This window comes from Typopeltis vanoorti, chromosome 8, assembly GCF_054136105.1.
Source record: "Typopeltis vanoorti isolate ZY-2024b chromosome 8, IOZ_Tvanoo_1.0, whole genome shotgun sequence".
Taxonomy (NCBI): Eukaryota; Metazoa; Arthropoda; class Arachnida; order Uropygi; family Thelyphonidae; genus Typopeltis; species Typopeltis vanoorti.
The window spans coordinates 6781947-6808784 of record NC_143556.1 but is presented as its reverse complement, the minus strand read 5'-3'; the positions used below and the strand labels follow the sequence as shown (position 1 = coordinate 6808784).

At 36.0% G+C, this 26838-nt stretch overlaps 1 protein-coding gene across 3 annotated transcripts in view; it reads right to left on the bottom strand.

Annotated features, from left to right (window-relative positions):
• Positions 1–26838, bottom strand: part of LOC150103703 (cyclic GMP-AMP synthase-like receptor) — a 162345-nt gene that overhangs the window by 31848 nt on the left and 103659 nt on the right. The window lies entirely within an intron of this gene.

Below are 26838 nucleotides of genomic sequence, written 5' to 3'. Positions count from 1 at the left end.
AAAGTAACCAGTAATGATTTGCCCATAACCAAGGAAGCCACAGCACCTCTGATAGAAGAAAGCAATTTGAAGGCTTGAAAACTAGGTGATAAGTTTTGCATAAGAAACAGTCAATGAATGCTTGAGGAAAGTGTATGGGTGAGTCACAAAACAATGATTTGGAGGAGATGAATGAAATTCTCCTTGTGAGGAATTAGCAAAGGATCTACTACTGTATATTCCATGCCCCTCCCAATTTCAATTCAACAACTTATGAAAAGCAAGGAGAAAGATTACGAGGAAGGAGACAAACTTCTCAAAAACTTCTAGACCATCTTGGTTCCAACTTCAATGATGTTCATTTTCATCTTCAATCTGCAGACTTTTACTAAGAGAAACTAAAGTTTCAGCTTCTTCAAAGATTAGTCATCTCAGTTTACTCAATTAAATATTCTGACTCTCATTATCTCGAAATTTTCATTTGTGCATATGGTTGTTCTGATATCATGATACAGAGTAGTTTCTAAATGTAAATTTCTTGAATTCAATCTCCGAATCTCATCCATCCCTGAACTTTTTGATTTCATAAAAAATAATTCATAATAAAATTTATTTAAATTTTAATTTAAATAAATAAATTTAAAACATTTAAATAAACAATATATATATATATATATTTTTTTTTTTGATTTGGCCAAATGTTAAAGGAATCAGTGAGACTGATGCTTTAACACAGTAAGTTTGGTTAATGGATGATGATACAGAGATAGACAGCATAGGGATTCTATAAGATGGGAACAAAATAAATTTTTTAATACATATTAATGTATTAATATGTATTAATATACATTTTAATACATGTATATTAATACATGGAAGTTGTGTAGGAGTGTGGTTAGTAAAGATGTATGGACTAGGTTCTTTGCTTGGAGAGTGGTGAATAAGTAGAATAAATTGCTGGACATAGCTGTGAATGCTCCAACAGAGGTATGATAGGCATTGTGTGAATAATGGTAAGTGTGGGTCTCTAGCAATGAGTCTTGACACCATGGGGATACCCATATAATAATAATGCAAGGGATACAATATTTTCATAGTATAAAGGAAAGAGAATGGAAGGAAGGAGGGGGAAGGGTTGCTAATGACAGCAGAAGTATTGAAAACAAAAAAGAGTAGGAGTTCACTGGAAGAACAGGGATGAAGAGGTCAATATGATGAAATGCATTGTTGGATGCTACTGTAAACCACAGGATAGACGAGTGGCTGTGGATGTCATGCATCAGAATAATTAGTGCAGAGTGGGTAATTATTATAGGGACACAGACCGAAAGGACAAATGGTCAGAGGGAGACGGAAATGGAATTTATACAGCTGCAAAGTTCTAATATTGCTTGAGACAGCACATAACAAAGGAAATATCAGGTTCAAGAATTGTGAAGCTGGTGAGATCATCAGAGAACCTGGCAATAATAGAATTAGCCACATAGTTTCTGAATACAAAGTGTGATCTGTGAGACTGCCACACATGCAGAATTTTCAAACAAGGTAATTATGACAAACTGAGGAGCCAGCTTGGTGTGGTGCCATTACTTAAGAAGAGAAACATATTTCACTTAAGAAATATGTTTAGCAGTGCATGATAAATGGTACAGTCATATCAGACTTTATGCCAAGAATCAGGAGAATATAAATCAGGTATAGGAGCTGAATGAGTGGCATCACTATGCGATCTAGAGACTATAAAAGCCAGCTCATTAGACTATAAAAGCCAACTCAAACAAAATGAACAAATAACAAAAAAACTAGTGAATATGAAGATTTGGTCAAACATAATAATTTCGCAGTGATAAAAGTGTTACAAATGGTAAAAGACATTAAAATCAGCATTAACGCACTAAATGACAGGCAACACAATTTGATGAAAGAGACATCTGAACTCCGCCAAAAACTTCATTCTCTAAAACTACAATACAAATGTTTAAATCAGCAACAACATAAAGAAGATCTTGTCATAAACGGTCTTCCTGAAACTGCACCTACAGAAAACCTCAGAGACGTAGTTTTAAAATTAGGCCATGCAACTGATATCCCCCTACAGCTTAACGACATTCAGACCTTAAATCAGATTCCTAGGAAGAGCAAAAAACAAGGCTTGCCACGACCTGTACCAGTCATAGTTTGTCTTACAAGCAAGTTCACAAGAGACAATCTCATAAAAGCCAGCAGACAGAAAAAACCAGCTGCCAAGGACTTGAACGCATTGCAAAACAATACACCAATCTTGCTATCCGATATTTAACGCCATTCAACCAGAATCTGTTGTACCAAGCAAGAAAAGCAAAAACATAAAAAAATTACCAATTTTTGTGGATCAGAGATGCCAAGATATTCTTGAGGAAGTCACAAATTTCAAAGCCAAAACAAATTAAAAGCTCAGAAGACATAGAAAGGCTGCAGTGAAAAAAAAAAAAGTCTCCTAATTAGTTCAAAAAGAAGACCACAATAAAAATGAATGTGAGCCATCAAGACAGATGCAAAGCACCAGAATACCAGAATATACCAGCAATTTCACTTTGACCTCCCAAAGTGAAATTGCTGGTATATTCTGATATTCTGGTGCTTTCAGATCATTTATTTGACCTTCCAAACATCTGCCTACTTCCAACACAGCAATCAAATCAATAAAAAAATTAACCGGTGACATCCTCAGATAAGCTTATTGAAAAGCTTCGAGGATGCAAGCTGAGACATTACATTTCAACCAAGATCAACAAAAAAAAAATTATTTATTATATTGAAGTGCAGTAGTTACAGCAGTTAAAAACATTAAAAGCAAAAATTGTAAAATATATATAACTTACTGTTATACTATAAATGCTGTTAAAAAATGTTATCTTATGCAATTACAAACTATAAATTACCATCTATAGTAACTATTATTAACACCTTATACAAAAAACTGAAAAATTTGTATGAAATTTGCTGTAAAAAAAAAAAACTAGAACAACATATTTTGTAAATGCATAATATGCAATCATAACTTTATTGAAAAAAATCGTTGAATTAAAAAAAAAAATTATCCAAGACCCCATGGAGTCAAACACTCATCTAGGAGGTCCTTTTATCATACACACAATAATAATAAAGTAACACGTAACCACAGACTTTGACTACGAGACATGTGCAATCATGGGATTGCATTTGTCTCATAGTCAGTCTTATTCATAATTACAATAGTTTTTCCTTTATCGGCCTTAGAAATGGATATTGTATTATATTTGCTTAAAGATGTTAGACTTTTAATTTCAGCATTTCATAAATTGCATGGAGGTAATTTTCTTTTGAATAATGAAGTCGCAACTTCAGATGCAATCCTATGATTGCATTCACTCTCCAACTTATCGGATTGCAAAAGTATTATCACGTTCCTTAAGTATGCTCTCACTGGTCATTCCAGATCCTATATAAAAAACTCGGCAGATTTTCTTGAAAAAATCAAGGATATAAAAATTACAGATTCTGAAATATTAGTCAGTTTTGACATAATTTCTCTGTTCACCAATATCCCATTAACTGACACAGTCAATTCTTTATATGAAGATTACCCTCCAGATAACACAAGGATATTCGAATACGTCATCCACTCAGGTTATTTCGGTTGGAAAAACAAAATCTACAAACAAATTGCAGGTACTGCCATGGGTAGCCCTCTGTCTCCACCTCTGGCAAACTACTATGTGAAACAATTTGAAGATACTATGTTCTCATCCATTCATCCTCAACCATCTCTTTGGTACTGTTATGTCGATGATGTTTTGGCTGTTTGGTGACACACTGAAGATGAACTTTCCACTTTTCTACAATGGATAAACAACCTTCACCCACACATCCAATTCACTATGGAAAAAGAAAACTCTGGTACTTTACCATTTTTGGACATCCTCCTTACTAGAACGTCTTCTGGTACCTTATCTACAAGTGTCTTTCGAAAACCCACATTTACTGGCAGATACATTCAAAAAACATCTGCGCACCACATGTCTCAAAAATTTGGCATTCTTAAATCTCTAATTCATAGAGCACATAAAGTTTGCTCTTCCCCAATAATCTTACAACAAGAACTTTCCATCATTAAAAAGTTAATGGAATCAAATGATTACAACTCCAATCAAATCCAACAGATACTTGACTCTTATGTTCCAACACCTACAGTTTCTTCAACAGTCTGCAGAATTCCTATTCCGTACATTCCAGGAATCTCAGAACCTATAGGTAGAATTCTAAAAATATATCAACTGATTCCAACATATATTCCTATCAACAAAATTTCTTCTTTATTACCTTCTACAAAAGATAAACTGTCTTCTCTATCTTTGGCTAGCGTTTACCAAATACCTTGCAAACGCGATGTCTTATTTTGGACAAACTGGCCGTTCTTTGGAAAAAAAGAATAAAAGAACATCGATATTATATTGATTATAACAAACCTCTAAAGTCTGGTCTGGCGCAGCACAGTATTGACTCTACTCATAGTGTCCAGTGGGATAAAGCAGTTCTCCTCTATAGATGCAGATTCAAATATGAACGCTTATTCAAAGAAAGTTGTGAAACTATCTTACACCAACCGAATTTAAATAGAAATGACTATGTCTCTTTCAAAGATCTGGGAGACTTTTATCTTATGTAAAAAACCATTTATCTTAATAGATTATATTTGTTATTTCTATTATTTACTAGCATGCGGTAACAATTGTATTTTAATAGGTGATCCACTGAACGTTTTGCCTGTATTCCATTCCTATTACTGTTACAGACACTGAAGATGTACTATTAATTTTAGTACAAAATATGTCTTTTTACTAATTAAAGATATCACTGTGATTTTTACGTGTTACTTTATTATTTAATTGCTATGCCACAGGTTCCACTAAAAATTAGTATCATGCACACAGCTTATCATACCGTGCTTTAAACACACTCAAATTCTCTGCAGGCACCACACTCTCTGGCAAGGCATTCCAATCATTCACAACTCTGCATGCAAAAAACCTGCTTCTCACCCCCCTGCTCACATCCTCTTTATACAGTGTAGAATCTCTCCAACACTGATCCTATAACAGGGGTGTTCAACCCGTCGATTACGGAGCGATTTTTGGTCGATGTCTTGTGTGTTCCTCCTTATTTAGAAATTTAATTAAAACCGAAAACATAATATTTTATTTATCATTATTTTGTATGATTTTTAATTCACTTTAAGTGTATTGCTATTGTTTATTTATTTTTCATTAAAATTGTCAAATGAGTAATTTTCTTATTATGTCCGGGTAAATGAATTAATTTGGATCAGTGGAAGTCAAACAGCGAGCTGAGTGAATACAATTATAAGCAAAGTGTAAAAACTCGATTGTAGCTTAAATATTCCAAAGCACATTACATTGATTTTTTACTTAGGTTAAGTCCCATGTGAATATTGTAAAAAAATAAACTTTGTTTGTCTCGGTATAGTTTGTATTAGATGTTTTTGTAAATAACTCCTTTGAAGCTAACTGTATATACTGCTTTAATAAGAATATATTAGAGTGTTAAAAAAAAGGCAAGTTTTTGTCACCGAAGCTGTACATGGCAGCATTAGAAGGATTGTGATTGAAACTTGTATGAGAAAGGCTTGCAGGCTCTAAATGTAAACATCTCCGAAGTCAGTCAGAAAGAGTTCAAACAACTTTCCGTTGCCGGCAACTTAAAATAAAAAAAAAAGCGGAGGAGGAGAATGAAAGGCATGCCAAACTTGAAACTTAAGATGAAAGACTCATACTGGTTCTTTGGGGGTTGCCAAACTTCATGCCAGGTCTCGGAGGAGGCCTAATAAAAAGGGACTGAAGCAAGCAGAAGGGGTCCCGTCCCGGTTCCAGAATTGCTGTCAGAGAGGCCGCCTGGTCCAGAGTCGCCATCAGAGAGACTGTCTGGATCCACATTGCTAGAGAGAGGAGTTTCCTGCTTCCAGAAAGGAGCTTCTCAGTTCGAGATGTCACTAGAGAGAGAGACTACTTCTAGGCTGCAGACAAGGTTTCAAATTGCCGAAAGGACGAGTTCCAATTGCCGGAGAAAAGTTTCCAGGCCAGGTTAATGTCTGGCATTCACCAGTATGTTGCATTTTCATTACAATTTGATGAATCAAATGACTTCACTGATATTGCTCAGTTAATGGTATTTATTCGCATGGTATATAAAGAAGAACTTTGAAAATTATACCATTATTGGGAAGGACTAAGGGAGAAGACTTTTTGGCATTTGATGAATTTGTGAAACAACACAAACTGCTGCTTTTTAAACTTGTGTCTATTACTACTGATGGTGCTCCTGCAATGATAGGTAATAAATCAGGCTTCATTATGTAAAAACGATGAAAATATCCAGATTTTTTAATGTACCACTGTATTATTCACCAACAAGTACTGTAGTAAAAGATTAAACACAAAAGATGTTTTGGATATTACATTTAAAAGTGTAAATTCTGTTCGAGGAAAAGCCCTGCAACGGTGGTTATTTAAATTACAGGCAGATGATGATAGGGAACTTCTGTTGTACAATAATTGTACAACATGAAAATATTGACTTCTGCTGAGCAAGCGAACATTAGTTTGCTGGCTCAGCAGAAGTCAATTTTTAGAAAGATTTCTTGTATTAATTAACGATATAAAAAATTCTCTTGATGAAAAAGGGGATATTTATCCACAATTGAGTGATAAAAGATGATTGTTACACTTATCATTTTTAGTAGATTTCTGTACGAAATTAAGCAATTTAAATTTAGAGTTACAAGGTAGAGATAAAAATTTAATTGACATGTTAAGTTCAATAAAAACTTTCCAATAATACTTACTTTTATGAAAGAAAAATATAAATGACCGCAAATTTATACATCTCCCATATTTATTAAAATTTTTTGAACAAAATCAAGAAATGCTTCGCTGTGATTTAAAATAATTTATTCGTGAAATAGAATTAGTCGAGGAAGAAATAAATTCAAGATTTAAAGATTTTAATAAAACTGAACATTTATTGACTTTGAAAAAGCATTTGATAAAGTTAAAAGAAACATATTATTTATCATATTAAAAGAAAGACAAATACCAAATAATATCCTAAAAGCTATCACAAGTATATATGAAAATAATCAAATACAAATAAATACTCATGATTAAATCATGAGCTATCATATATGAGAGAGAGAAACCAAGGGGTTTGACAGGGATGTCCCCTCAGCAAATCTTTTTAATATCTACTTAAATGAAATAATAATAAAATGGAATAAAAATTTACATCAAGGAATTAAACTTTCTCCTACAGTAAACTTAAACACCCTCCTCTTTGCTGATGACCAAATAATAATTACAAATTCTGAAGATAACTTACAGAAATCTATTTTAGATCTAAATGAGATATCCAAAGATTATGGTATGATAATATCAACAGAAAAATCAAAAACTATGTCCTTCAAAAGACAAGATCCAGCAATAACTAAAATAGTAATAGATAACAAGATCTTAGAACAGGTGAATTCATTTAACTACCTAGGATGTATGATCACATATGAAAATGAAAAAGATATAAACATAAAAATTGCAAAATATTTAAAAATAACAGATGTAATAATTAACTCTATATTTAAACCAAACCTAGTTCAAAAACAAACCAGACTAAAAGTATACAATACATTAGCCCTATCAGTCTTAATGTATGGAAGCAAAATCTGGACAATAAAACAAAAAGACAAACAAAGATTAACAACAGCAGAAATGAAGTTTATGAGAAAAACTGCAAAGTATACCTTATTTGATCACAAAAGAAATGAAGACATTATGAAAGAATTAAACCAAGAACCAGTAATAGAAAAAAATTAAAAAATATAAACATAAATGGATGGAGCACATTCAAAGAATGAAAACAGAAAGATTACCAAAACAAGCCTTAAAGTACAAGGCATTAGGAAACCATGACGTCCTCATAAATGATGACTTCTAAGGCCAGAACAGGCCATGTTAGGCCTAAATCCTAGATACGCATGATGATGATGAGGAATAAAACTGACATGATTGTTTCTTTTATCAATAATCCATTTCAAGAAAACTTGAACATCACAGAAATTTCAAATAAAATTAGTGGGCTGTTTGATATAAACCAAGCTGAAGTAGAACTTGAGATAATAAACATTCAGAATAGTTTACATTTAAAATCAATAAACAATGAAGTCATTTGTGAATTTTGCACATGAAAAATTCCCAATATTAACTGATATTGCACGAAAAATTCTGCTGTGTTTCGGATCAACATACTTGTCAGAATCTGCTTTTTTCAAATATGACCATCATAAAAAATCAATTAAGAAACTAAATTACAAATGATCATTTGGATGATTGTCTGCGATTGGCTACTTCTTCATATTAACTTCACTATGAAAATATTGTGAGGTCCAAAACAATGTCAAATTTCACATTAACTTTTTTTTTTTTTTTTTTTTTAATCAACCAGCATTTCCTGTAACTTGTGAGTTTGTAATCAATCTGTTGTTCTTTCTAACTTTGGTTTTTCTAAAATAGAGAAATAAATATTTTATTCCAATATATTTGGGTTTTTTTTTGTTCTATTAAAATATTTGTTGTATTAAAATAATTAAAACTGATAAATAAATTTTTAAATACACAAATAAAGTTTTTAGTTGTGTATTTTTTTAAGTTGTTTATTTGTGCATAATCAGATATCAGGTTGGGGGAACGTGATCTATATAAGAGAGTAGATCACTGAATAACTTTTTATAGAAAAGTAGCTTGCATAGTGAAAAAGGTTGAACACCACTGTCTTATAACAACCCCTTAATAACTTGTAGGTCTCTATCATATCTTCCCTCTTCCTCCTATCCACTAGCCTCTGTAAATTACATCTTCTCAATCTTTACTCATAATTGCCATTCCTGAGGTCAGAAACTACTGTAGTCAGTCATCACTGGACCCTTTCCAACAAATCTTTGTCCTTTTGAAAACCAGGTGACCAAATATGGGCACAGATCCATGTGTGGCCTAATCAAAGCCTTATACAATGAAAAAAGAATCTCCCTACTTCTACAAATCAGTGTACTCATGCACTCAGAATTTAATCTTGGGTGGGGGGAGGCGAGTTAAGTATACGATTTGAGAATTCCCCCTGGCTCGGGCAAACTAAGTAGCGCTCGGTCCAACGGAGCAATACTTCGTTCACCTCACATTCAACAGTGGCCGTGTTTCCCAAGAGCTATAGGGTATTCCCACCTTACGTGACTGCTAATTTTTAAGTAGTATAGAAATACAAGACACGACACAACATAAATAAAAAATAATAATTTTAATTAGGAAAAGATTTTTGGAAAATTTTCTAGTTTTTTTTCCTTTTTCTTTTGGGGGGAGTCAGGGCCCCTTGGCCCCTTCCCTGGGTACTGCACTGCTCCACATCATTACCAGAAGTCTTTGAGTTGTCTTCACAATTTTGGCAATATTCCATCTATCCCAATGGCTTTAACAGGCCTTTAAGGCCCACAAGTATGCTTGGATTTCATAACCGAAATACGAGGATAGAATGGTCACTCCTATGCCTCAAGGTATTCTTGGCTGTATCCCTGTGCATTCATGGGGTCGGTTTGCCTGCTTGCGGGATGAAAAACACCAGATAAACTGGTGGAAAAACCCTACTGCCTGTGCCCAAGACTGGCTAACTTGGCTATGGCTGAGGAAGATCCTTCAGCTCCTCACATCTCCGACGGGAATCAAACCTAGGACACTCCTTCCCCAGGCATATGGTTGTGAAGCACAAAGCCACTAGGCTAACCGCGCTGACAATTTTGGCAATATGTCCCATAAATTTCAGATCCTTATCCACTATCACCCAAGATCTCTTATTTGTTCCACCTCCAACAATATATACCAGCCAATCATAAATTCTACATTCCATCTTTGTTTCCCAAATTTTAAAACCTTACATTTTGCAACACTGAACTCGTATCCCCATTCCCAATCACTCAATTTATTCAAATCTTCTTGTAAGGCCACAACATCTTCTCTACTCTTCATAGTTCGTCCCAACTTTGCATCATCTGCAAACAACTGAATATCTCCATCCAAGTCTTAGCCAATATCATTAGCATTGTGGAGGGCTTATTACATTTGTAGTTTACTCCAAGAAACTCAGGAAGCTAAAGACCTTGGAATTATGGATAATAGGCAACTGACATTAAATCAGGGCCACACTACAAAGTGTAGCAAAAACAACAGAGCTTCCAAGAAAGATACTGACAAAGAATAAGGAAATCATAAAACATCTCAGAGACTAGGGGATGCTGGGTATAAAGCCATATTAGAGGAATGTAGACTAAAAATCCTGTTGAATAGATTAGAGATGATAAGACAAAAACATAAGATAGTACAAGGTTTTATGGAAATAGGTAAAATCTTTTAGTATGTTTCAAGAGGGAAGAAAACAAAAGATTACTTTTGGAAGTTAAGTAGGAATGTAGTTAGCAAGGATGTGAGGGTTAAATTTTTCTCTTGGTGAGGACATGAATATAATATAATATAATAGATATAATTAATAGCTCATGCACCAATAAAACCCAAACCAACTAACTAATCAACCACAACCAATTATTTTGGTGATTCCACATAATCATAACTCTGATTTTGATTTGACCTAATGTGGAGAGAACATGGAATAATTAAAAAGAAATGAACTCAGATATTTGTATATGGGTTCTGAACATAAATACAGCCTGCTAGTTTATTTAACAGTATTGCTTCACAACACAGAATAATAAGAAAATAATTAATATTTATTAATTATTAACTCATATTTTGCTGGTATATCCAGCATCTTCAGAGCACAAGAACAGCTTGTCACAGTATAAGAAACAAGTTGGTATTCATATTTAAGAATTTAGGGACACAAAACACACGTGCTGAGATGATTATTAATAAAATAATACTTGACGTTTCGACCCCTGTATTGAGGTCATCATCAGAAGGATGTGTATAGGAAACCAAGCTACATGCTTTTACACTCTATACTGGTAAATAAAATCTACATTGTTACTTAATCTATTTCTTAGCCTGACCTCTAGCGATAATTAAATAAAATAATATAAAAATTGGAAAAAAAATTTTTTTTTTAATTTAAATAAATAAATAATCAATAAATTAAAAAAAAAGAAAAAATAATAATTAATAAATAAAATAAATAAAAAAACTACAATAAACTCTGCTAAAGTCCTCATGTACCAATTCTTCTGGATTTGTACAGTTCAGATTGTTATACTATGATTTTCTTCAGGACTTATGTAGTTCAAGTTGCTATTGAATGTTAAGGAAAAAAAAAAACTTCCTTTGACATAAGTTCCCTTTTCACCAATGTCCTGCTCAATGATACTATCTTGCTCCTACAGAACATATTTCCACACGACATCATGGCCCTATTTGCCCACGTACTCCGCTCCGGATATTTCATGTAGGAAAACAATTTTTACCTTCAAAAAGAGGGTACAACCATGGGCTCACCACTTCCCTCCCCCCCAATCGCTAACTTTTATATGGAATACTTTGAGCAACAAGCTCTAAAGTCAGCGTGCCTGAAGCCCAAAATTTTGCTCAAATATGTCAACGATATTTTCACCATTTGGCCCCACAGCTGCGAAGCACTAAATACATTCCTTATCCACTTGAACAACAACACAAACATATCCAATTCACCATTGAAATAGAAAAAACAACTCTGTTCTATTCCTAGACACACTCGTCATCCCTCAGGCTGTCTCTGCTTCTCAGTCTACCACAAACCTACACACACACAGGCTAGTACATACTCAAAAATTCTTATCACCACCTAACACAAAAACTAGGTGTCATAAGCACCCTCAAACACAGAGATCAAACTATTTGTTCAAATGAACAAGCTCTAAACCAGGAATACAAGATCATCAACCACACATTTATAAAAAATGGAAACAGTAAAAAAAACTATTCACAAGATCCTCCACAGAGATACTAGTAAAAACAAAAAAGATTTCAAGAATGCTATTGCCATACCTTATGTTAGAGGCATTTCCAAAAAAATACTACACAAATACAACCTCAAAACACCTTTAAACAACTGACAAAATTAAGACACCTACTCAGTTCTTCCAAAGATCCTCTTCCACACCTAGCCCACACAGGGGTATACAAAATACAATGCACATGTAACCTACCATACATATGGGAAACAGGGTGAACCATCCCAATTAGGAAGGTTGAACACAAACGATACATTAAATACCTCCATTTCAGAAAAGCCAGCCTTTCTGACCATGTACTCCAAACACACAGAATTGATTGGAAAAATACCAAGTCCCTACACTGCACCAAAACCTGATTCGAGAGGAAATTTAAAGATGTATGTGAAATGCTCAAACATAACCCAAATCTGAACAAAAAATGTGGAGGACCCATTTGCAACCTTTGTAGCAACCAAAACAAGCCGAAGAAAAATCCCACTACAAGAAGACTTGGTGCAGTGATTTTTTTTTTTCCCCTTAACACATTCAATAGCAACTTGAACTGCACAAGTCCTGAAGAAAATCACAGTATAACAATCTGAACTACAAATTCAGAAGGATCTTAGTACATGAAGACTATGGCAGAGTTTATTGCAGTTTTTTATTTATTTTATTTATTTTTTTCTTTTTTTTTTAATTTATTGATTTTTTTTTCAATTTTTTATTTATTTTTTCCAATTTTTATGTTATTTTATTTAATTATCGCTAGAGGTCAGGCTAAGAAATAGATTAAGTAACAATGTAGATTTTATTTACTAATATAAAGTGCAAGAGCATGTAGCTTGGTTCCCTATACACATGTATCTTTCTGATGATGACCTCAATACAGGGGTCGAAACGTCAAGTGTTATTTTATTAATAATTAGTAAAATTATCATCTCAATGCGTGTGTTTTGTGTCCCTAAATTCTTAAATATGAATGCTGATCACTATGTAACCTTAAAAGAAAGAATAGTTTCTTGAGGAAGTAGGGGAGACAAGAAATCTGGGGTTGATGATCGATAGAAACCTGAAATTTAGGGGACATATTGCAAATGTTGTGAAGGTAATACAGAGGATTGCTGCAATAATGAGTGAGAAGGGCACTGCCTGCAGAGATAAAAGAGTTATCATTCCATTGTATAAGACCCTGATCAGACCACACTTAGACTATTGTTCTCAGATCTGGTCCCCAGGATTTGAAGGGGATAAATTAACTGTGGAAAGGGTACAAAGGCGGATAACAAAGATGGTGTCAGGACTGCACAATGTTAGTTATGAGGATCGGCTGAGGGCATGTGGGCTGCAGAGTTTGGTGGATAGAAGAAGGAGAGGTGATATGATTGAGACTTTTAAACTGTTGAGAGGTGGTGTGCTTAAGGGTCAAAGCTGTATAACTGGGAGGAGACCTCCACATAGCCTTTAAAGGAATGTGGAGAATCGACCAGGGCTTCTGACCTAATGTCCAATCCTCACCTTCTCATGGTGCACCCTTTTGATTATCTACCTGGATAATGAATGAACAAGGATGGCTGGCAATTTGGAATTTAGCCGAACAAATTGTATTCTCATTGGTTAAACCAAAATAAAAAACGATGGTACAACATGACAAAATTTCATGCCAGCTGGGGCGTCACCTGGTTAAACAAGGCCCCGGTTGCTTTTGCCAAGGAACCAGGGCAAACAGCGAAAAGTCAGCTACTGGAACAAATCTCAAAACACACCCCAACTCAACACTGCCAGAGTTAAAGATCAGTACTATCAACATAAGAAGCCTGAATGGCAAAGAAATGGAGCTAGCTGAGGAATTAGATAAGTACCAGATTGACATAATAGGTTACTGAAACAAAAAACACAAAAACTGGTGAGATCTTTCTGAGCAATAAATACAAAATGTTATATTCAGGCAATGCCAATCAAGGAAAAGAAGGAGTAGCCATGGTATTCAACACAAAATACGAGGCTAATCTTCTTGAATGGCAGGCAGTCTCAAGTAGAGTGATGTGGGCAAATATGAGAATGGGGAACTGGACAATGCGACTTATTTGTGCCTATGGTCCCACAGAGGGTTCTACTAGGTAGAAGTGGAGGAATTTTTTGAGGCTTTAGAGAAAGCAACTGACACAACGAAAAAGGAAAAGTTGGTCCTTGTTGGGGATCTGAATAGCAGAGTATGAAATGATTGACAGACATACAAAATGTTTTGGGAAAATTTGGAGAAAAGCACAAAGCTAATAATAATAGCAAATACATGTTTGATTTCTGCTCAGGACATGGACTGGTTATTACTAACATCATGTTCCAACAGAAAAATGTGCACAAATTCACATGGAGAGAAGAAGCAAGGAATAAGAAAAGTCTCATTGACTATGTTATTGTTCATAGTGATGTTTTCTCCCTAGTGCAGGACACCAGAGTGTACAGAGGATTTGAAATTGGAAGCGATCACTATTTAGTCTTGAGCAGGATAAAATTGAATTTCATATTGAAAAGAATAACATTTGATTAAAAGATTAAAATAATAAAATAAAAGATAAAAGATTAAAAGTTGAGCAGCTCTCAGATGTGGAATGTAGACTAAAATACACAAAGATTATTGAAGAAAAAATGAAAGTTTGAGAACAGGAACCAAACCTCGGAGATTCAGTGGCAAACTTTGAAGAAAACCCTGATTGATTCAGCCAGAGAGCCATGTGGTGAGGTTGTCTGCAAGGATAGAAAAAATCAGAACTCCTTCATAGACACAGGAAGTAAAGAAGCAGTGAAGGAAAAGAAGAAAGCATATCAAATGTTCCTGGCAAATAAGTCAGCTTGTGCTCTTATAGAATACAGAGACAGATGTAAGAATGCTAAACACTGTGTAAAACTAGCTAAACAAAATTCATGTGAGGACTTTCGCAAGAACATAGAAAATAAATATGAAGAAGGTGGCAAAATATTCTGGAGGTTGTTGAAGAAGCTTAGAAATGGAGGAAAGAGTGCTGTAAAAGGAGTTAGAAATTATAAAGGTGACATGAAAACAGGAGAAAAAGATATCCTTGAAGTATGGAGTAATTATTTCGAAAAATTGCTAAATGAAACAAGCAGTGATGACAGCACAGTGGTACAAAACACTGACCAGGCATGCAGGCAGGAATACATATCCATACTTGAAGTAGAAAAAGCCATCAAAGGCTTGAAATGTGGAAAGGCAGCAGGAGTAGATGATATTCAACCAGAAATGCTGAAGTATGGTGGTATAAAAGTCTTACAGTGGCTGCACTGCATAGTTCAGAAAGCCTGGACAGAGGGACGAATTCCCGATGATTGGAGTAGAGCTCTAATAGTGCCCATATATAAAAAGGGAAATAAAACTGAATGTGAGAATTACAGAGGTATTTCCCTACTGAGTGTTCCTGTACAAGTATACTTGAGAAACGGTTGAGAAGAATTGTGGAAGAAAAGCTTGGTGAAGAACAAGCTGGATTCAAGCCAAATAGAGGCTGTCAGGATCAGATCTTCACTTTACGACAAATAGTCAAGAAAGCATGGGAATATAACAGAGATCTGTATTTAAGTTTTGTTGATCTGGAAAAGGCAATGACAAGGTGCCAAGAGAGAAGCTATTCAATACGCTGCAGTTATATGGTGTCAATGGGGCATTATATCAAGCAATACTTATTCTGTATTTGAGTTGTAAGTCGGCAATTAGAATTGAAGGATGTAATCAATTATGTACAGGAAGATGGTTTAATGTTAAATCTGGTGTGAGGCAAGGATGTACATTATCCCCTCTGTTATTCATTATCTATATGGATCACATTATGAAGGAAAGTGGTATTAAACATGATATCAGAATTGGAGATGTTAATGTCAGCTCTTTCCTTTACGCGGACGATGTTATACTTCTGAATAAATCCGTTCCAAGTTTGCAAGATTCCCTGACTAAATTGAATAACTGTTGTAATAGATATGGTATGAAAGTCAGCATTAAAAAGACAATGAAAATCGGTAGAATTGTCGAAAATGTCAACTGTGTTGTGAACAGTAAAACATTTCAAGATGGTAAATTAAATATGGAAATAGACAACAGAATCAACAAAGCTGGTATGGTAGAAAGTCAACTGAATAAATTCATATGGAATAAGAGAGAAATTTTAGTCGGAACACTAAATTAGCTGTATACAAGACAATGTTCAAACCAGTTTTAATTTATGGATCTGAGAGCTGGGTCAGAAGTAAAACACTTGACCAAAGACTAGAGACGCAGATATGGGAGCCCTGAGAAAGATTGGAGGCGTGAATAGATTGCATCAATGGCAATATCATATTATAAACAAGGATATTAGGAAAGAACTTGACATTGTCGGCAGCCAGGAATGCATTAGCAGAGCGAATCTTAGGTGGTATGGTCACTTAAACAGAATGGGCAAGGAAAGATTAGCAAAACAAGTGTTCTCTGCCAGGTTGGCAGGAAAACGACCCAGAGAAAGACAAAGATATAGGTGGATTGATACTGTACAATGTGCCTTAGACGATAGAAATATAAGATCTGATAATGATGATACTGGAGTCTTGACAAGTAATAGACTGATTTGGAGGAAAATTGTAGATAGGAAGTTAGTAATGATGTAAATTTTTTATGTAGTACTATCATATCCTGTACACCTCTTGAGGGTACATGTCAGGAATTTGATGATGATGATGAGAGGTGGTTACAGGGTTGATACTTGGGAGTTCTTTCGCTTGGTTGAACAGCAGAAAGGAGTCATGACAAGGGCCATCCCTAGAAGTTATGAAAGGAAACTGTGAGAAAGAGGGTGAGGAGTGGTTTGTTTGCATGGAGGGTGGTGGTTGAACCATGAAATGCATTGCCTGATAGAGTGGTGAGAGCGAGAATGGTCAATGCATTTAAGGAGTGGTATGATAGACTTTGTGTTTCCTAGGAGAGACTCCCTCGATGAGTCTTGATAGACTTGTGTTTCTTAGAAAGGATCAAAAGAGTCAAAAGTTTCCCACGATGAGTCTTTTGACTTAATGGAGGCCTGAATAATAATAATAATTTGGTATAACATTGGGACTAGTTTAAAAAATTTGTAATGGCTAACACAAGAAAATAAAGTCCTAATTGGCATCATCTATTTTTGAATAAAGAGAGAGGGAAATAAAAAGTGTTAATTAGATCTTAAAAGAAATGTCTCCCAGATTTTTGGTAAATCGATGCAGCCATACTTGTTGAGGTTTGGAATATGTTTTAAAGCTGTTGCTGATTCGAAAAACGATCTCTCTCTCTTTCTCTGACTTAGAATGACTTATGTGCAGCACTTTTGTTTTCTTCCATTTGATCCTATGTGAAGGGTTATCCAAGGCCTGACTTGCCATAACAATGTTGAAAGCTTTTCTACTTGGTTATACTATAAATTAAAGATCCCAAGGAATTGTATTCTTGGTTTAATCCCTTATCCAAGTGTAAGAAAACAAAGTTTGCATGTGAAGTTACTTAACGACTGGGCAACTTGTATAAAGAGGCTAATAACTTCACATCACTTGCCTTAGTATTCCATAATGGGATCTTGTTATGGCAATTTGTATAACTGATGATTTCAAGTAGAAATTCTGTAAAATCAAGTAGAAATCATGTATTCTGATTACCATGTAAGCATGAAGAAAAGGATTCAAGTATAAATTGGGTACACATTCAAATTTTTGAATCGCACCCAAAGGGGTCATGTGGTATCACCCAACAGGATAAAAGGCAAAAAGTGCACTAAGCAAATTGTGTTTGAAGGAAGCTATTTTCATGAAGGAATAAAGTTGCAAACTTGAATGTCTTGTAATGTCTCAAAGACATCGCATCTAGATGCTTTCATGTGGGGAAGAATTACTGGAAAGCCTGAAGAAAGGCAGTAGAATTACTAATATTGCCAGAGAGTTTGGAATCTCACATAGTGTTGTTGATCTGACCATGGCAGGTCAGTGTACAAGTCAACACCATTAAATATGCAGATATCTCAACAAACTGTGGCATGACTTGTGCAACAGTAGACCTATATGCCCAAAAGCCTGTAGTCTGTGTCCCTTTATACATAGCTCATTGTAGAGCGCATTTGCAGTGGTGTAGTGTTCTATCCATAAAAAGTGGACCCAAATAGACACTGTACTCTTTACAGATGAGAGGCATTTTAATCTTTCCTCTGATTTAACACAACACTTGATATGGCATGAAAGTGATACTACTTACCATCATCAAAATATTCTTGAAAGGGATAGATATGGCATGGTGTGGGGAGGCATTATGCTTAATGGATGCACCGAGCTGGAAAAGAGACTGACTGGTGAACAATATTATAGAAGTTCTTCAATGTCATATTTGATTGTTCCGTGGTGCTGTGGGTGAAGAATTCATTTTTACAGATGATAATGCTACACTACATCATACATGAGCAGTGGAGATACTTCTGGAGACCAAGGATATTAATCGAATTGAGTGGCCAGCACAGTTCCCAGATTTCAACCCCATAGAACACATTTGGGATGCAATAGGAAGAGGATTTGCTGCTTGAATTTCCCCTCCAGAAAACAAACAAGGTCTTATTCTTGCTCTGAAGGAGGAGTGCACCAGTTTGCCTCAAGAACTCCTGAATCATTTGTGCTAAGCATGGTAAGACATTGTGAGAGCTGCATCTCAGTTTGGGGTGGATATATTCTATACTGAAATGTCTCTCATATAGTTTTATGTAAGCATACATTAATTCCTAACTAAAAAGTTACAAACTTGCAACTTTTGTCAAAAACGTATTGCAAATTATTTGTACAAAATTTATAACACAATTTTTGTGTAATATAATTTATTAGTATGCTGTCAATATATTTATGTCCACATTTGGCTGTATTTATGAAAATGTTTTCATATACAGGTAAAAATGTAGTTCATCTTTAGCTTTTGGACAATGCAGTTCTCAAATTATGTTCATAATTTGAGAACTGCTGACTGTGTAGTGGACTGAACACAGCAGTTTTAAAGATAACTTAGACTAAAAAATAAAGGGTGCAAACTCTCAATGATTTCCACAAGAAGCTTGAGCTAGTCTACTGATAATATATGTAGCACATATTACAATGTAAGAAAATTACAGAAATTTTCCAGCCTGGTTGGCCAAGTGGATAATGTATCCACTCTCCAACTAACAGACTTCAGGTTCAAATACTGCCATGGGCGTGAATGTTTGCAGGGTGGAACCACTGCCTGCTTATTTACAGTTCTGAAATGGCTGAAGAAAGTTAAATGTTTGATCAAAGGTCATAGATTACATAAAAAATAAAATACATGTCAAATTAATAAAAATTTTGAAATATATATTAAAAATTCTTAGCCCCTGTGGTACTAATGTACTATAGGATTATAACCTTTCATGGGCAAGAGTCATAGAAAAATTGGCTTCTCCTCTAAAAGTTACTAAATGCTATTCTAAAGAATGGAATGAGACAAGACAGTGCAGTTGTATAAAAATGATACCAAAATGGAAGCATCAAACTATAGATTGGTTTGCATTTCACCAATGGCAATTAATATTTTTGAAAAGTTAATCCAGAATGCAGGGCAGTGTTGAGGAGTGTGAGATTCTCTGTCAAGTTCTGCACACATTTAAAAAAAAAGCAGTCTTGTTCAGTAATGTAGTTATCTTTATGTAATAATAGTTAATAAAAGGAATCATATACTATTTTACTTTTTTTCTAGATTTTACAAAGTATCTTTGCCACATAGAAAATCAATATATAATTAGCCACAGACAAATTTATATGGCTGATTGACCATTTTTAAAAAGAATTGTATATGAAACAGCACTGGGTAAAAAGAGAAGTGTGATATTTGGAGCTCCACATACGGTCCTCCTTAGAATGCTACTATTCATTCTTTATAGTTACAATACTGAGAAAATATTAGAAGGAAGATAGGAAGGATATTCAGCAGTTTGTAATATAAAGTTGAAAAGATATTTTAAGGATTGATGTTGCTGATATCATAGTTCCTCAGGATTTAAGCAGGATAGAAAGGTTGAAAAATATGTATGTGTGAATAAGAGTTAGTTACAGTTTCAAACAATAAGATTTAGAGATAGAAAGCTACTCATTCAATTTGCAAAAAGTAGAAGAAGTAATGGTAGGAAAGTAGAGGACAATGAGTTTCATCATTGCAAAGATGATTACAGAAGGTTGCTGTTATGATGTCAACAATGGCAAGCCGCAGTGCTAAGGATGTAGTGATATTATTATCTACTTTATCTTATCTGCACCATTTTTTTTATAACTACTCTATTTTGTTGGAAGTTTTTTTCACTTGGTTAGATTATAAATTATATATTTAGTTTAATCACTTCTCATCCCCCGTTTTCGACAAGGCCGTCAAGACAAAGACTGAGGGAACATGCCATGATATCCATGAAAGTTTGCTGGTCAGCAATCAGCCCAGTGGAAGGAAGCCTCTGATTTCCCCGGAGATAACTAAACCATGTTGAGTCAGTTGACCAGAGAATGACAAGCACTTACTTTCGGCAGCGGAGATAAGTCCTTCCCGGACCCTCTGAAGAATATTACAGATAAGGTAGAATGAACCAGAAGTCAAGAACAAATGTCCAGTCGTGAAGTGTGTGATGGCCAAATAGTTCCCCAGCAGTTGGTAATGTACAGTTTATGTATTAATAAGTAACTGTGGTTAAATTAATTCTGTAACTATAGGAAGGACTTTAGAGATCGTTTTCTTTTAAAGTAGAGTAATTATGAGATTTTAGTGAAGGAATTAGTGCGGAAGCACATAGAGCTAACTTAGTGATTCAATAAGTAACAATCCTTTGGTACTGAAGTGTAGAGAAGAGCATGATTGATCTTAAAATAGAATGCGGTTATTAGAATTGATTTTCCTTTGTTTTGGATGCTATGATAAAAGCAGAGAATTTGAATAACTATGCTCATCCTTTAGAATTAGTGGATTAATATATCAGTGTATGTTCATAAAGTGTAAGATGTCTCAATTGAAATTAAATGTTTTCTTCTTTAAGTTTAACTGAAGACTTGCCTGATTCTTTTTTATTGCACTTTCTCGTTAAATTTGGACCACAGCGGGAGATAAGTTAATAGGGAGGCTACGACTGCATAAATAATTTATAGTGAAATAAGATAGTGTGCTAAACTGTGTTCTGGTTCCTTGATTCTGCACTCTTTGTTAATCTAGGATTCAGGATGGCGCAGGATAATAGAAATTTTCCTTGAATCCGAAAAAGGAATTAGATCCAGTATTGAAACAAAGGAATTGGTGTTGACCATTAGCAATTCCTTTGTCTTATATCCACTAGCATCGTTCTTAAGAGTAAATAACGGCTGTGAGAGAATATTGAGATTGATTAAAATATAGAGTAAAACTGACAAGTAAGAGAAGTTAATTTAAATATTTGAATTAAGAACAATAATTACAAATGTATCCAGACATACATTTTACAAACAACCAAAAGGATAAAGGTTTTACAGTATCCCATAATGCAAAGCATATCTCCTTTTGGACATGTATAATGCTATGCATTATGGGAAGGATCACTACCCAGACTGATTTTGACCTTTATTGAGGTTTCTTCAGTGGGAGTCAGACCCAGAGGTGATACCAAAGTTCAAGCAACTGGCATATGAAAATACGAGTTCTGCATTGCTTCAACCTTGGTATCACCTCTGGGTCTGACTCCCACTGAAGAAACCTCAATAAAGGTCAAAACCGGTCTGGGTAGTGACCCTTCCCATAATGCATAGCATTATACATGTCTGAAAGGAGATGAGCTTTGCATTATGGGATAATAAGAAAAGTGATGAGAACGTAGTCCACCTTTGCCACGAGTCGCCCCAGTCCCGAAGATACTTCAGGCGCAAACTTTGTTTGCTTACACTTGGATAAAGGATTAAACTAAATATATAATTTATATCTAAAAATAACAAACATAGAGTAGATACTCTATGTTTGTTATTTTTCTTGTATAACTCTTACTTTATGTTTTGGCTTTCTTACTATCATTCACACTCTGTAATTTAACAAACAGATTATCAACTGCATCAGTTAAATTATTCTTTAAGTGCGAGTTTGGAAGAATCTTAATTCTTACAAACTCGCACTGGTAGACTATAATAAATTTAGTTTAATCCTTTATCCAAGTGTGAGCAAACAAAGTTTGCACCTGAAAATATCTTCAGGACTGTAGTAAGGTAGTACAACTACCTTACTCCACTCCTCCAGTCCATTACACATCTCCTTGCGGATATGTATAATGTTATGCATTAAGGGAAGGGCCACTACACAGACTAGTTTCGACATTTATTGAGGTCTCTTCAGTGGGAGGCAGGCCAAGAAGTGGAAATACCAGTCAGAAGCAATGGCGAGGTCATCTTTACCTATAGGAGTTGCCAAAAGGTGTGCCACCTTTTTATTAAATTACTCTTGATTTAGAGAAAGATGTTGAGAGTTTATTTTTCACTTGGTTAGACCATAATAAATTTAGTTTAATCCTTTATCGACGAGTTGCCCAATGTTGTCCTTAACCCAGTCCTGAAGATATTTTCAGGCGCAAACTTGCGCAAAGTGAAAAATAAAGCTAATTATTTCCCTTTACTTCTGACCATTAATTTTGTTTCAGTCATGGCTTAAACTTATTACTTAGCACATTATAAATAACTTGCCGTTTATTTGTCAGATTACATGCAGGTTCATAGATTTTGTGATTAGTACAGCAAAAAATTAGCCTCAATGTGTTGCTTCACAAACTAATTTAATTAAGCCAAGAAATCTATTTACAATGCTCACAGATGAGTTGAAAGAGGAGGCGGAATGTCTTGTGAATGAGAGCAGAAGTATGAAAGATAAGATTAGGAGAATGGAAGAGATAAATGCAAGGAAAATCAGAGTAGGAGAGAGAGAGAATTTAGGGAGAATGAGTGAAAGGTATGGGGGTGCTATAAGAGGAGAGAATGGAAACAGTAGAAGAGAGGGAATGAGAGAGAGGTATGGGAATGCTAGCAGACGAGAGGATGGAAACAGTAGGAGAGAGGGAATGAGAGAGAGGTATGGGAATGCTAGCAGACGAGAGGATGGAAACAGTAGAAGAGACGGAATGAGAGAGAGATATGGAAGTGCCAGAAGAAGAGAGAATAAAAACAGTAGAAGAGAGGGAATGAGAGAGTGGTATGGAAATGCTGGCAGACGAGAGGACGGAAACGGTAGGAGAGATGGAATGAGAGAGAGGTATGGGAATGCTAGAAGACGAGAGGATGGAAACAGTAGGAGAGAGGGAATGAGAGAGATGTATGGGAGTGCTAGACGAGGAGAGAATGGAAACAGTAGGAGAGAGAGAGAGAGAGGTATGGGAATGCTAGAAGAGAGAATAGCAGTAGAGTAGAGGGAATGAGAGAGACCTATGGGAATGAAAGAAGAGGAGAGAGGGAATGGTAAGAGGTATAATGTATGGCATTATACTCTCAATGTATGGCATTGAGAGGTGGTTACAGGGTTGACACTGGGGAGTTCTTTCACTTGGTTGAACAGCGGGAAGGAGTGATGACAAGAGGCCATCCCTGGAAGTTACGAAAGGAAATTGCAGCAATCCTCTGTGTTACCTTCACCACCTTCGCAATATGTCCCCTAAACTTCAGGTATCTATCAATCATCAACCCCAGATCTCTTGTCTCCCCTATTTCCTCCAATATAACTCCTCCCATAAAGTATGCAGCATCCCATCGATGTTTCCCAAACCTCAAGACCTTACATTTTGCTGCATTAAACTGAGACCCCCATTCATTTGCCCATCTATCTAGCTTATTCAAATCCTCTTGCAGGGCTACCACATCTGCACTATTGCTAATAATCCTTCCCAGCTTCGCATCATCCGCAAACAACTGAATATCCTCTTGCAATCCACTGGCAATGTCACTGATATAAAGGTTAAACAACATAGGTCCTAGTACTCAGCCCTGTGGAACCCCACTTGTAATCTTCTGTCTCCTTGAAACTGCTCCACCGTACACAATTCTCTGATACCTATCAGAAAACAATCCTGAATCCAGTTGACCAATCTGACATCCAGACCCATGTGTTGCAACTTAAATATCAGCTTATCATGTTGCACCCTGTCAAATGCCTTTGCTAAATCTAAGAAAATTGCAGTATATGCCTTTCCTGAATCTAATGTTCTTGTAACTTTATTATAAAAGGCTAGCATATTGCTAAAACAAGAGCGCCCTTTCACAAATCCATGTTGACTCTCACAGATAACATTATCCTCATCTGCCCAGTGCTGTATACGGTCCCTCGCTACTTTCTCCAAGATCTTAACAGCTACTGATGACACATAGACTGGTCTATAATTAGACACTTCCAGTCTGTTACCACCCTTATGCAATGGCACTATCTTACTTTCCTTCCATTCCCTGGGCACCTTTACTGAAGCTAGACTTTCATTAAAAATCCAGGTTAAAGGCGCTGTCAGTTCCCTAGCACATTCTCTCAAAACTCGTAGTGAAATAACATCCAGTCCCAAAACTTTATTGACATCCAGAGTTCTCAGTATCTGAAACACACTCTCCTCCTGTACCTCTAAACCTTGAACCTGCCCTATCGCTCTAGCATTAAAACTGACTCCTCCAGGAGGAAATACTCCAATAAAGTGGTCATTGAACGATTCCACTATGTCCTCTGCATCAGTCACTCTATTCCCATTTTTAACCCACAATATCATTCTTCCACAGTCATTTCTCCTCCAACTGGCCACATAGCTAAAAAATTCCCTAGGATTTTCTTTGGATCTTAGGGCCAATCTCTTCTCATATTCCAGTTTTGCTTTCCTTACCACACTAGTCACTCTTCTGACTTGTATTTTATATTCCTCACGCATCCTCTCTTCACCTGTCTCCTTATATCATAGCCTCTTTTTCACATGCAATTCCTGTTTAATATTGTTTGTCATCCACTTTACTCCAAATTGTGTCCTCTTCTTCACTCGTGGTATACAACTTACCATTGCTGCTAACAAATATTCTTTCACAATTTCCCACGTACTAACGATATCCCGGCCTTCCAATTCCTCCCTCCATGAAACTTCCCGAAGTTGACGTCTAAGACTATTATAATCACCTGCATTATAATTCCACATAAGTTCCTGTCTCTTTGATATTCCTGCATGTCTATTCATTTTCCAAGTCAAAACCATATGGTCACTCTCTCCAACTGGTGGGAGAGATGTCATCTCAGTTATTATCAACTCTTCTGATGCTGTAACCAAATCTAAAACTCTTGAACCTCTTGTTCCCTCTGTTACATGTTGCCTAAGACATTTGTCCCTCAAGAAGTCTAGAAATTCCATTCCACTATTGCTACATGCATCTTCCTTTCTCCAATTTATACTATTGTAGTTAAAATCTCGAATACCAATCATTCTTCTTGCACTTGCCAAACTTAGCTGTCTAAACATCTCCTGGTCCCCATCCTCCGTGCTCCTGGGTCTGTAGCAACACCCCACTAAATATCCTGTCTTGCCTACCTCTACCTCACACCATATGCTCTCAAAATCATTTGTCTCACTTCCTTCCAAAGCCTCCACTCTTAGAGGACATAGGTCATCACTTATCATAAGCAGTACCACACCACCACGCTTTCCCCTCATATCCTGATGAAAAATGCTATACCCAGTGACTTCTATTCCTGTTATTATATCCCCTTCTGTCAACCACGTCTCAGTGATCTCAATAATTTTTGGCCAGGCTGATGCTATCTACGCCACCAATTCCCCTCCCTTATTCCGGATACTCCTGGCATTAGTATAAAGCATATAAATGCCATTGTTTCTATACCCAGCATTATCCCTTCTAGACTCCACTGGGCTCAGTGTTACCTGACATCGTCTCCCTTCTCCCAAGTATCCATTCCCACAAGAGGCCACCCCTGCTATCATCCTCCCTGGGACACACTGACTCGTTCAGAACAGCAATCTCTCCAGATGTCTACGTCCTTCTTCATTCAAATGTAAACGGTCTCTCGCATACAATTCCTCTCTTTCCTCAAACGCACTCCAAGCATCCACATATACCAGTCCTCTCTTGTCACACATTCTTGTTATTATGCCATTCAATATCACTGCTCTTCTGCTCAGCTCATCATTATCATACCTAGGCAACACACACTATTTTTCCTCTCTCTGTCTTCTTCCGTACAGTCTCAAGCAAAAACCTCATATCTCTCGCTGCCCGACATACATTACCACTCAAGTCATTCATTCCTACCATCACAATCATCTCATCCACCCTTTCACCTCTCTTAATTGCCATAGCCATCCTTTCTATTGTTCCTCCTGGCAAACACTCCTCACGCATCGTATCTTGAACACCACGGATCATTGAGTCACCATACATTATACCTCTTACCATTCCCTCTCTCCTATTGTTTCCATTCTCTCCTCTTCTTTCATTCCCATAGGTCTCTCTCATTTCCTCTCCTCTACTGCTATTCTCTCTTCTAGCATTCCCATACCTCTCTCCCCTACTGTTTCCATTCTCTCCTCTTCTAGCACTCCCATACATCTCTCTCATTCCCTCTCTCCTACTGTTTCCATCCTCTCGTCTTCTAGCATTCCCATACCTCTCTCTCATTCCATCGCTCCTACCGTTTCCATCCTCTCGCCTGCTAGCATTTCCATACCTCTCTCTCATTCCATCTCTCCTACCGTTTCCATCCTCTCATCTGCTAGCATTTCCATACCTCTCTCATTCCC